Source organism: Typopeltis vanoorti, chromosome 3 (genome assembly GCF_054136105.1).
Source record: "Typopeltis vanoorti isolate ZY-2024b chromosome 3, IOZ_Tvanoo_1.0, whole genome shotgun sequence".
In the NCBI taxonomy this organism is placed as follows: domain Eukaryota; kingdom Metazoa; phylum Arthropoda; class Arachnida; order Uropygi; family Thelyphonidae; genus Typopeltis; species Typopeltis vanoorti.
Window position 1 is genome coordinate 81,422,717 of NC_143551.1, and position 14,717 is coordinate 81,437,433.

The following is a 14,717-nucleotide window of genomic DNA, read 5'->3' on the forward strand; positions in this document are numbered from 1 at the left end:
ATAATTTTATCCCACTGATCCTAATGTGTTTATATACTTTTCTTTCTAGATATGAAGGACATAGCAGGCTGCCTGAGCAAAATGGACCCACATGTAAACAAAAGATGCGCACAACTTGTAATTAACTTCTACTTGAATAAAATGAATGGCTCTGAAAGGTAAGAAATAATATACGCAAACGTGACTGAAACTTGAACAACTGATGTTGGTTTAATTAGAATGCTTAAAACAGAAAATTGGAGATACTTTAAACACTTGTAATTTAATGATCCACCAGATAGTTTAAATGTTATGTCCACAATTTAATTTATTAAAATCGCCTATATTGAACCAACTATATTATTAACCTGTACAGAAACATATTCATTTAATTATCGCATCTGGAGCACTTTGAAAGATTCCAATGAGAGCAGCAGAAGGTATATCGATGATAACGGTGTCTAAAATATAACTCTTCTCTAAATGTGAAAAAACTGAAACAGCAAATTTTATTTTAGCCTAAACACAAATATGATATAAGAGAACCGTCAACAGTTTACACAAAGTTTCTCTGAACACAAACAAGCTCTTCTTGAGATTATTCCCAAAATTTCAATTTGTTTTACGAAGTGTCAATTTCAACAAGAATAATCTGTTGAAGAAATCATAAAAACGTTATTAACTGGCCTGAATTTGTTTAACAATCTTTTAACACCTTTATAATAAGAAACAACCAGTGTTACTTATTATAAAGGTATTAGCAGCATAAAACAGCAGCATATGAACTGTATAGGAATAACAAAAAATCTTATATGTGTGTATGTCTGAATCGATAGCTGCTAACGATCTATTCAAGATTGAGCATATTTTCCTTTACAGTTGAAGTCGGTGTCGTGATCTAAGCGGATGAATACGCAGTATAAATTGACTGGTATAAATTCGAATGTTTATCTGCAATATCAATTCATCAAATACGTACTGTTAAATGGTAGTATATTACAGAACTTGATTGTAAATTCACTAAGATCGGTGATGATTTTTATACATTTTGATTATCGTGAAATACATTTCGAAGTCAAATTCAGGTGAACAATAACAAACATTGAGCTTTCATCAAATAAAATTTAAAAAATTAGAATATAATATGAAGTGAATTAATAAAAAAAGATGAGTTGGAGATACGAATTGCCGTTTCCTAGGATTGAGAATGGTTAATTATGACATTTAATTTTGGCTCTGAGTTAATGTTTTCACGCATTTATAAATTAACATAATAGTATTGAGAACGACTGATCGTAGTTAAGTTAATCTAAGAAGATATAGTGTATATGATTATCTTGAACACTATGAATTCATAATTTCCTTGAGAAAGAGGAAAGTTATTTTTCTTAAACATAATTTACTAATTTAAATAATTTTCCACTAAAGTTCATCTGATGACGCTGTCGCCTGTCTCGAAGAATCCTACGTGTTTTGTTCCCCAGAAACCCAGTATGAAATAAGAGTCTTGATAGGTTATATTCTAGGAAACACTTTGGATATTCCTTTCGGCTCTCCTGAAGCAGAAGAAAAAGAAAAAGACGAAGAAGGTAATGTTAATAGCTTTAATTAAAACAAAACAAAAAGGAAACTTTTAGAAAAGGCAGATTGTTTATTATATTTACGATGTGTGTACATAATTTAAATAACTCATAAAATATGCTTGCACGCATTCGATCAAGATCAAGAAAATTGGTTTTGTCTTATTTGTATAAGGCTGATATTGTAATGCTATAAAGTGAATATATATAAGCAAAATTCGATGTTTAGCGCAAATCATCACCAATTAAAAAAAAAAATTGATTGCTGCAGGAATGATAATCTTAAAGAAAATATAATATAAATACCAGAGACAAAGAAATTACACTTAAATTTTGGAAAAACCTATGGGACAACTCTAAGAGGCACAATAACAAGGCAAAGTGGATTGTGCAAATTAGGAACGAATCTCAAGAACGAAAACTGGACCAATTGAAAATAACAACTGAAATGGTTCAAAAGCAAGCTAAAAAGATAAAAAATTGGTCAACACCCGGGAAGGATGAATTACATGGCTACTGGTTGAAATATCTAACAGGCTTACACGAAAGACTTACTAACCAATTTTATGATGTTTTAGAAGGACAAAGCAGAGAATAGTGGCTCACAGCAGGGAAAATGTTTTTGATCATAAAGGATAAAGAAAAAGGTCCAAACCCAGAAAACTTCCGACCAATAACCTGTCTGCCAACAACTTTTAAGCTACTCACAGGCATACTAGCTGATAAAATATACAGCTATCTTAAAGCAACTTCTCTTTTCCCAATTGAACAAAAAGGTAACAGCAAAAATTCAAGAGGCACAAAAGACCAACTGCTGAGATTCTGAAAAGTTGCAAACGTAGAAAAACCAACCTTCATATGGCTTGGATCGATTATAAAAAAGCATTTGATTCAGTGCCTCATAGTTGGATTTTAAAATGCACAGAACTATTCGGTATTAGCGAAAACGTGCAAAACGTTTTTCAATCCAGCATGAAAAACTCGAAAACAATGTTGGTTCTGAATAGAGAAGAAATGGAGAGGTAAACATAAAAAGAAGTATCTTTCAAGGAGACTCATTATCTTCTCTATTGTTTATCTTGTCATTGATCCCCTTAACTAGAATTTTAAATAAAACTGTCCATAGTTATCAAACTGCGCAAAATAGTGCAAAGATATCTCACCTTTTATACATGGACGATCTGAAGTTGTACGCAAAATCAGAGAATGAACTCGGCACATATTCAATCAAGATATATCGATGGATTTTGGCTTAGACAAATGTGCAATTGCTTGAATGACAAGAGGAAAGTTTGAAGATCTGAACGAAACCGAGCTGCTCAATGGTGAAATAATCAAGGCAATAAAATTCGAAGAAAGCTACAAATATTTGGGGATTTTAAAAGCATCAGAAATTCTGCACAATAAGATCAAAGAAAGAACTAGAGCAGAATACATAAGACGACTAAGAAAACTCCTTAAGTCAATGCTTAATGCTGGAAATTTGATAAAAGCAATTAATACCTGGCCATACCTGTTCTGAGATATTCAGCAGGCATTGTTGAATGGACATAGCTAGAGGTCGAAGATCTAGACCGCAAAACTCGAAACTTAATGACAATGCACAATGCCCTCAATCCTCGCAGTGACATTGATAGGCTCTATCTATCACGCAAAAAAAGGATATAGAGGATTATTACAAGTAAAGCAAATTATTGAGGAAGAAAACGAAATTTGAATGATTATCTGCAGAAAACAACGGAAAAAGTTCTAATTGAGTTAAGGAAAGAGGATTTATTTAAACCCATGGAGATAAAATTGGAATGCAAACCAACCAAGTAAAAGTGAGAATTGAAAGATGGAAAAATAAGGCATTGCTTGGAAAATACCTTCACAGAAAGAGAAACAGAATCGGTAAGTTTTGCAGCATAAGAACAGGCCATTAAAATCAACATTATGAAAGCAAAAATACAAAAAATTCAAGACGACAGTAAATGTAGATTGTGCAAAGAAAAAGAAGACATGGTAGACCACATTATAAGTGGGTGCAGCAAAATCGCACCAATTGAGTAAAAGGCATGATAACGTAGCTAAGATAATATGGGTTTAAAGCAGGCATGTCAAACACTCGGCCCGCTCGCCTCATGAGGCCCGCCGACAAGGTAACATGCGGCCCGCCAAACTTTGTAACCGGTGTTGTCAAAACGGTGTTGTCAAACGGTGTTGTCAAAACTTTGTAAGTTTTGATAACACCGAATTAAATAAACATATTTAAAAAATTAACATTTTCACTTAAGATTATTTTATACGCCAAACTACTCTGCAATTTCTAAAGGAAATAATGTTCTATTTGTCATTTCGAAAAATCTTGTTACACCACTGCATAAATATCGAATTGTACCGAATTTTAACGAACAAGTCTCCGTACGCGGATACATCCGCTGACCACAGCAATCGGAGGCTAGCCGTTAGCAATTTTCAAGTCGTAACAAAGAGTATTGTTTTCTTTATCAACAAAAAATCAACAAAGTGGATTTACTAAACTTATTGAAGATAATAGAGCTACAGTAAAAACCAGTTTTTTTATCACATTTAATTGCAATCAAGTCGAAACCATTCACTGGCGAATTTATTGGAGAATGTATTATTAAAGCAGTCGAAGTGCTGTGTCCTGATTATTTAAAGAAATTTAAAAATATAAGCCTTATCTCGAAATACCATTGCTAGCAGAATTGACGATATAGCCTGAAACTTAAGGAATCAAATAAAATCAATAATTCCAACATTTCAGACCTTGCAATTGACGAAAGTATAGATGTACGGGATATCGCGCAGATGCTATTTTTATTCGTGGATGTGATAGGAACTTAAAAGTAAGTGAAGAACTTCTAGAAATTATTCTTATGCACGATACAACTACTGGAGTTGATATTTTTGACGCCCTTATGGAAGTTTTGGATGAATACAATTTAACATTAAATAAGCTAGTCTGTCTTCCAAATGATGGTGCTCCTGCCATGACTGATGTTGTTAAAGGAGTTGTTACAAATTTAAAAGAAAAATGCAAAGAACAAGGTAATAATTATTTTCAACATTTTCATTGCATTATTCATCAGCAAAAACACTATGCTCTAAAGTTTTAAATATTGAACATGTCCTAAAAATGCCAGTAAAATTGTAAATTATATTCGACTTAATCATCGCCAATATTTAGTGACTTTCTAGAAGATATAGAAAGTGAATATAGCGCTCTACCTTATTATACAGAAATTAGATGACTTTCCAATCGTAAAATTTTAAAGCGATTCTTCGAAATGCTGGACGAAATTACCATTTTTTTAGAATCGAAAATTTATGAATGTGAAATATTAAAAATTATCAATGGATAAAGGACCTGGCTTTTTCAGTTGACATTACAAGTCACCTGAGTCAACTTAATCTTAAGCTACAAGGAAATTATCAAGTAGTTACCATGTTATTTGATAATGTTAACATTTTCAAACAGAAATCATTACTTTGGCAAAAACAAATTAAAAAAAAAATTATCCCATTTTGAATGTTGTCAATCATTATTACAAAAATCACCGAAATTGAAATGTTCAGAATATGCCAAACAAATGAAGGTATTAAAAAATGAATTCGAAAGGCGATTTTTAGGTTTTTAAGAAATATGAAAATCAGTTTCACCTATTTACTTCTCTTCTATCGATTGATGTTGAAACTGTTGATGACAATTTACAGTTGGAATTAATCGAAATTCAATGTGATTCCATATTGAAACAAAAATATATGGATGTTGGAATTCCAAAGTTCTATAATTAATTATCAGTCGATAGATACCCCAATGTGTTATGTGCAGTTAGGCGTATTTCATCTATTTTCGGTATCACATATTTATGCGAACAACTATTTTCAACTTTAAAGAATAATAAAACTGCGGAAAGATCAAGATTAAAAGACAAGGATATGCAATCAATATTGAAAATAACTACAGCTCAAAAAATTCAACCAAATTTTAAAGATTTCGTTAATCAAAAACGTTTGTCAAGTTTCTTCAAAAAAAGTATATGTATCATTTTATTTAAATATGTAAATTTTATATTTTATATGCATTTTTGTGACATGGTTGTATTTTGTGTTTATATACTCTAATGTTAATATTAGAAAATCTGTTTCCTCTTATTTCGAGATTTTTTTTCTGTTGCGGCCCGCGGCTTGATGTATAATTCTTAATGTGGCCCTTGCAGATAAAAGAGTTTGACATGCCTGGTTTAAAGTATCTAAAGACTATTGGAAACATAAAGTTCACCACAAAGTGAATTGAGAATGAGAAAGCTAAAAAACTCTGGGATTTCAAAATCCAGACTGACAAAAGCTTGGCATGTAATACACCCGATATAACAGTGGTTGAATAAAGGTGAAAACAAGGGGGTTCGGTTTATCGAAATATCAGTACCAAGAGATAGTCGGATTGACGACAAAGGAAATGAAAAAATTACAAAGCATCGCGATTTGCAAGTCGAAGTTGAACGAATCTGGCAAAAGAAAACGAAAGTTCTTCCCATAGGCGCCATCCCTAAAACATTGAAAAAACATTTAGAATCACTCGAGTTAGATGGATTAAAAATTGGGCAGCTGCAAAAGGCCGCTTTGTTCGGCACAGCTTTCATTTTCAGAAAGTATTTCCACAACTCATAGGCCGTTGGATAGGGCTCGAATTAGTGGAATATAACCAGCCTTTTACTTAAGACTGAGGAAGCAAACCAAGCTTTGATGAATATTACATATATATATATATATATATATATATATATGGAATACATGAGGCCTTTTTCAACATTATCTAGCTTTCTTTTTTGGAGAATGAGTGGACAGTTCAGTCTCCACTCGAGTCATTCAAATAAGCTGGCCCAAGACTATCACTGATTATAAGCGGCAACCAATGAGAAAGACACAGGCAAACAAGTGCTGTCATCTCTTGTGAACCTAACCTAAGAGGATATTTAATGAAATAACGTGGATTCTACGGTCGATTTTCTTGAGTTTAGTGGACGAAACTTGGTGTTTCCGAGAGAAAAAAGACACTTGTCCATGCCAGAGATCGATTAATTCAGGAACCGGATGATGAAAGGCTTAGAAAAAGTTTCTTGTGTCATCTAGTAGACTTGAACTGATCTCAGGGAGACATAGTACAGAGGATGCAAGCGTCACCTCCAAAATCAGTGGACTACACTGATTTTATTTGTTTATGTATTTATTTATTTTGGTCAAGGTATTAGGACGTAATGGATAAATCCTAAAATTATTTTTCCCATCGTGGTGATAGGCGATTGCGAAAAGTGTATTCAGTTTACATACTCCAATACCTATCGTAATTCAGGTTGAACCTATTAATCATGGTGCATCGATTTGTTGATTTCTCAATATTTTCATCCTGCCAATCTGGCCACCTATTGTATAAAAACAGAGAGCTATTATTTTCTGATAGAACAACCATGAATCATCTCATATTCAAACGTCACTTGAACACTCTGAAACACTTCATATACATCAATCTGATAAGCTCATTTCATGAACATTTTCAACTCTTATCACAATTTGGCGCAATACGAAACATCCCAAACTACTCTAACGGTCAGCAATCTGTTGCTGGATTTTTGATATTAATCGCAAACCTTGCAAAATCTGATAAAATCAGATACTTTTAAAAATTATGGGTGTATCCACCAAATATATCTGGGCGATTTAAATGCTGTCGGTGTTTCTTTTAAACTAATACTAATATCTTCGTATTCACTATATAAATTAAATTCATTAGTTTCGTTGACTCTTTCATACCACTTCTTTAGTATTAATTGTATAAAAATATTTTACTATATTTAAAAATATATTCATTAAGTAGAATGTTATCTACGTCATTCAATAGACAAAGTCCATTAAAAATACATTATAGTTCAACAACTTTGTACTTCAGATTAACGGTAGGAGATGAGTGTGAACATAGAAAATAAACAAAGAACCCAACAACGTACCTGAACTTTCCTCCAGAACTGAAAAAAAATATTAATGAATGCATAAACGTTTTAATTTGTTAATCCTAAATACTACTTAATTTGATATTATTTATCAATTTTTGTATATCTTGTGTTTTAGGGATATTTCTAATGGCGAGAAACAGAAGCTGCTCAGTTAGAAATTTACCTGAAGGTACAAATCTAATCGACTCATGCATGAAAAGTAAATTAACGGGCTATGTCTCCGCGCTGGAAGCGGATGAACCTTTATCAGTGACAAAGTAAGAATCATTCTCTCTCTCTCTCTCTCTCTCTCTCTCTTTCTCTCTCTCTCTCTCTCTCTCTCTCCCTTCCCCCCCTTGTATGTGTGTGTGTGTGTGTGTGTGTGCGGTGATCATTATTATTAAATTGTGAACACCTCAAATTTTTATGATATAATATATTGTTGTTATAATATTTAATTAATTCGCAAAAATTACTTCTTAGGATGCTGAGAATAAGTTCAGAATGCCTACGAGAACTTCCGAATTACGGATGTCAACATCTAGATTTAACGACATTTAGTAGAATGTTGGAATTTACTCTAACAGTCTTCAGCGTATATTCAGAGATTGCTCTGAGGGTTATATCGGATGGTAAGTATTGATTAACAACTGCTGATTTAATAATGCCAATGTTATGTCCTTAATGTTAATATTACTACGATTTCATTCCTTGAGAAAGTTTGAAATCTGGGGAAGACCTATAGGGTAATAGAATATCTGATTACTTAGAATGCTAAGATATTGGAGGAGGTTTCTCCTGTAGTGAAGGAGCCTCCATAGGTTAACCTGTACAGATGGAGCCCTTTGGTCGGAAAGACGTCGAATAGTTTCTTGTCTCTGAAAGAAGAAACTTTATTTTATTATTTTTTTTTTTTTTGACTGAAGGTGAGTTAGTCCGCTGTCATACGGATTTTGAGGATTTTATCTCCAGGAAACTCGGTTTTTTACCTCTCAAAAGAGGAAACCAGTCCGTAATTCAGGACGGACCACACAAAACTACAAATATAGAACACTTCGGGGAATGATTGTAACCTGCATTACTCGGCTAGAAAGTAGAATCCAAATGCCGATACAGGTGTCCTGTATGCTCCTTCATGCTAACAATAGCCGTACTGTACAATAAATACATGCTCATTATACCACACACAGAGAATACATAGAAAGTCAAAGAATGGGAATAAATATAAGCATCAACAAGACAAAATACATGGTCATCAGAAAACATCCAACCTCTTCGATGAAACTGATACTCAATGGGAAAAATATCGATCAAGTGTCAAGGTATAAATATTTTGATTGCTGGCTTAACGAAAGGCGAGATCCTGAAATAGATATAAATACAAGGATTGCAGTTGCACGGCAGTCCTTCATGGAAATGAGTGCATTATTCTGCAATAAAGATCTAAACATAGAAGTCAGATGCCGAATGCTGAAATATTATGCCTGGTCCATTCTGTTCTATGGAGTTGAAACATGGACATTGAAGGCGACAACCAACAAGAAAACTAAAGCATTTGAGGTGTGGTTTTATAGAAGAATGCTAAATATATCATGGGAAGAAAAAATTACCAAAGAAGATTAGTTACGAAAACGCCATTATTGCGTAATTTGTCACTCTCCCAGGCTGTCTCCAGTTTTCTTCATCCAAGCAAGAATATATGCAAACTAATGAAGATAATAAACAGATAATAAAAAAAGTATGCTTTGAATATATGAATTTTAGAATGTTTGTTAAGTGTTCCTCATTCAGCTGCTTGCTGAACATTTCAGTAATTATCTGCGTATATGTGTGGATGGGTGTGTTTCATGCTGAATCTTGAAATTCGTAATATTTTTTTACTCACTTTTTTATTTTATTTTCTATCTAGATAAAAAGATGCCTATAAATGGCTGCTTGAATGATGTCGCTGAACTTATAGGGGCGGCATGCGTTCGAGATGTATTTCGATATTACTGGAGCACAAAGAGCAGAACAGAAATGTATGATATTATCTACATCTATCTATCTATCAATCTATATATTAATTTTACAGAAGCACTGAATGAGTTACTATAATTAATTTTGAGAGTTTGAGAGAGAGAGAGAGAGTAGGGGAAAAAATTAGAAGATAAGTTTTGTTGAAATTGCATATTCTCACTTAATTCAGTACCCCTGTTACTTGCGAATTTAAAATTATTCCGCGTATATAAGCGCATTCACTGACGAAATTCAGTGTATGCGCATATAGCGAGCAGGAAAGTCTCATATACAGGGTGGCCCATAAGCCCCGAACGGGTTTAAATATATAATGACTTTTTTTTTTTTAATTATTAATTGTTTTATTCTTTTTTGTTATAATGAAACCCAGAACATGGATATTTTTTATTACTTATGATAAACCACATCACGTAAACACCTTCCATTTTCGTCTTCACAAAGATAGGCCTTAACTGCTGCACGTTACATGACAGCTGTTAATGTTTCTGACTGCAGCTCCCTAATTTCTGCATGAGTATTCTCCTATGGCATAACCAGAAGGAAAAATTAGGTTTTGTAATTTTAATTTAAAATAATTACGTAATGCTGTGATTAATTGTTCGAGAATATCATGTACAAACGATGTGGCTTTTCAATCGAGCCATTTAGAATTTCTTTTTCCCCGATAATAAATTAACGCTAATCAAACATCCACTGTATATCGGGTATTATTGCTGCAGTTACCAATTCCAGATGATGGCAGTTATTTGACAGTTGACTTTCACAACGTCAGTGTTAAACATCGGTGCTAAAAAGCAATCGAATTTGAATTCTTTATTAGTTTGTACGATTCAAATAATTATAAAAATCCTTATGAAAATAAAAAAATGGATGGTATTTACGTGATGTAGTTTATCATAAATATTGATAAGTTAGTTCCTTTAAAACAAACCTTTTTGATTTAAAATCAGCGGGGAGCAGTTCATTAATCAGTAATAATAAGTAATTTAATCAAAAGACAATTTTGTGTATCTGTTGTAGCTACAAAAGTCCTGTTGATAGCACAAGCAGACTTTTGCAGTACAAGACCGGTTGTCTTCAATAAAAAAGTAAATGCAGATAATTAGCCTTGACTTTACAGATATCATTATTTTTCTAGCTCTACCTTTAAATGAATTTATATAATAAAGAGATAAAATAAACACTTGGTACAAAATGTGAATTCGATGTTTATATTTGAAAGAAATACTGACTTATTATAAGGATAATTTGCTAATTTAAGCAATCTTCTTCTAAAGAACACCTGAAAACGCTGTCGCTTGCCTGTCGGATACCTTCAAATTTTGTCCCCCAGCAGTCCAATATGAAATACGAGTACTAATTAGCAACATCCTTGGAGAACCATTAGAAATTTCTTTCGGATCCCCAGAATCAGGTAATGTTAACAGTTTTATAAAAAAAATAAATAAAAGCCGTTTTCAAAGTTTATTTATAATTAAGCCAATAAGTTTTGGTAAATCATTTTATTACCTATTTTTAGTTGTTAAATTATTAAAAAGTAATGTTATTTTATTTGGTCTAAAGTTTGATTACACTGCAAATGAATTGTATTATAAGACAATCTCAAATATGCCATACTATAAGTTTGGTAAGATAATGTCACATAGTTATATAGGGTTATATAATTTTTAACGAACATATATTTGTAATTAGATGTTCATAAGAGGCTGAGGGAAAGTTTCATTATATTTGAGACGTTTTGCAAAGTTTCATATAATGTTGTTCACGTCAGTTCTAGAATTCTTTCTTTTTTTTTTTTTTTGTCAGTGAGAGCATGAAATCAAAAAATGCAATATTTCAATTCTCTAAAATCCTAAATTGTAAGTAAACTTATACAGAAGTACTCATATCAGTACTATGATTTCTATATCTACTATGATTTCAGAATTGCTGTCTTTCTGAGCAGCTTTTTATTCTCTGAATTCTTAAGATTTTCGTAAATTTTGTCTATCTACTAACGTCATTTCAGTCTCCTTAATTAAATTGTTCTCTTCCTGAAGGACCGTTCAATAGAATTCGTTTGAAAGAATGATCGACTTTTTTTATCGGATAGACCTATTAAATAGTTTCAATACTAGAGTAATGCCAGTGACACTACAGTTTTTTACAAAAATTAATAAAAATGTAAAGACATCTATAATTTATTTATCAGCAATTAAACTATTGTACTAGTATCAGTATGAAAAAGAGTATATTGTACTTTACTTGTTTTTAAATCTCCATGAGAATATTAACTTTGCCCTTTACCATTCATATACACTGACTTCCATAAATTAAGGAACAAAGAGAAAAATCACAATACTCAAGACAATACGTTAAAACCAGATTGTCAAAGTCCCTTAATAAGGAATATAGTCACCCCCTCACACCAATACAGCACTCACAATGATGTTTCATTATGTTTATGATGGTGTTCAGGTGTTCAATTGCTTATAGCAGCCATTGTTCCTGCAAACCTTTCCTAAGGGGAGGCGGGGAGGTTTAGAACAGCAACACATCCTAGAGTATACCGCATACGCTGAATAGGAGTAAGTTAGGAGACCTGGTTGGACAGTCCATGCGTACGATAGTCTCTTTTAGAAGATATTGGTCCTCGAACCGCTCGATGAGGATTCGAAAATTATCCTCATCGAGCGGTTCGAGAACTATTCCAGAATTATCGTCTTGTAGGATAAATATATATCCCTGTTACACTCTCAGGCCTGACGACGAACATAGCAATCCAGGAACTTTTCTAAGTTGCAAGATTCTTGGTTCTGCTAAGAACACATACAGGTCTGTGGATCCACCCAATAAGATGCCTCCCCAAACTATCACAATAACTTCACCAATATTTGTTTCACGGATAAGAGACGAAAGATAACATGTTCCTGGTTCTCTCGAGTTCAGAGTAAGTACATATAGTATCGCTGTGTAGAGCAAAAGGAGACTAATTGAACTAGAATTGGCGTTATAAATAATAAAATAACCAAAGAAACTTCGGGGGTACTCTGTAATAAAAAAACAGTGGCTTTATGTATTTATCAAAATACACACATAAATTACACACTTAAACACTTTAATTTGTTAAGCATAATTGATATTTGTTGATAACTTAATTGATATTAGGATATGTTGATATAACTATTGACATAATTGATATTTGTTGATTTTTTGATTTTATTAGCATTAATAAATTCGTAAAATATTATATTTTTCTTTTATATTTTTACAGAGAAATGCAGTGAAGAAGACTTACAGAGCGCATGGCGATTGATGGGCTTATGTATAGAAAGAAAGTTGAAATATTATCTACATCCTCTGGTGATCACCGAACCCATATTACTGGAAGAGTAAGAATTACCACCATTGTATATTTAATATATACACGTATATTTAATATTGTATATTTAATATTAGACGATGGTCAGTTGATAAACTATGAACACATTATTTTTATGATGAAAAAAAATATCGTTTCAGAGATAATTTATAAAATTCATATATTACTTCTCAGGATGCTGAAAAGAAGTTCACAATGCCTAATAGAAGTTCCTGGTTATGGATGTCGATTTGAAAAATTAGAGTTTTTTATTAAAACCTTGAATTTTACTTTATCAGTCTTCAACCGAAATTCAGAAACTAATCTAAAGAATGTACCACACGGTAAGCGTTTTTAATAACTACTGATGATTTAACAAACGAAATATATATTTTTTTGTCATGCTGATATTTGTTTCCCTTTTCGTACTTTCAAAAACAGAAAGCAGTATTCAGCTGCTGATATGCTTATGATTAATATCCGAAAAATAAAAATAATTAGTTTTCGAGTCAGTTTATTAATCCATAATTATAATTAATTCATTATTATTAATATAATATCAATGATACCCGGAAATTCTTGAGTAAGAATAACAACGATACTCTGCAATTTTTGATTAAAAATAACAATGATACTCAGTAGTTATTTCTCATCGTCATTTAGCAAAACCTACTCAAGTTTTGTTTCGACCATTTGATTTTACATTGACAACAAACTTATGCACAGATTAATTTTGAACAGATATGCTTGTTTAAATAATTCTAGAACTTCCATTCTAGAATCAAATAAACTACACGCTATTCCAGTTCCCATGCAATTTCACATGGTCCCGAAATTGAAACAAGTAATTTGTTTCAATTTCGGGAACATGTGAATACACATCCCTCAAAGGACTAAAATCAGACAAAAATATCGTTATTATCAAAGCAGATAAAGGGAATGCAACAGTAGTTTTGAACTCTGAAGATTATAACAATAAAATGAAAACTCTTCTTAAAGATTCTAATACCTATAGACCTTTAGACAGAGATCTCACATGGTGTGCTCACAATAAAACCAATGATATAATTAAAAATATGCCTAATTGGACTGAAGAACTTAAAAGAACTGTACAATCAAAACACCCATTAGTTCCAAGAATTTATGGTGTATCAAAAATACATAAGATAGGTATTCCCTTAAGACCGATAGTGGATGGAAGAGACTCTCCGACCTGTAATTTAGCAAAACATCTCACTAACATGATTTTACCTCACACAGTAAAAACATCTTCTTTCATCAAGCACAGTACACATTTTAGTGAGAAGGTAAAAGATATTTACATTGGACCTTCAGACATCTTAGCAAGTTTGGACGTCATCATCCTATTTACAAATGTTCCAAGAAACGAAACTGTGAATCTCCTTGAAGATATCTTTCCTCCGGACATCGTAGATCTTTATAAACATTGTACAAATAATACTTTTTTAGTGTATCAAGACAAGTTTTGGGAACAAAGAAAAGGATTGGCTATGGGCTCTTCCCTCTCTCCGGCTTTAGCTAACCTATTTATGGAACATTTTGAAAATAATGCTTTAATCAATTATCATAAAAAACCAAAACTTTGGCTACGTATTGTAGACGATATTTTCATCATTTGGCCAGAAACAACAGATGAACTCATTTCTTTCAAAAATTACCTGAATAATTTACATAAGAATATAAAATTTACTTTAGAACAAGAAGAACTGAGAAAACTTCCTTTTCTTGTTAGAACTCATCTTATTAGAAGTCAATGAAAAAGATAATAAACTTTCTTTCTCA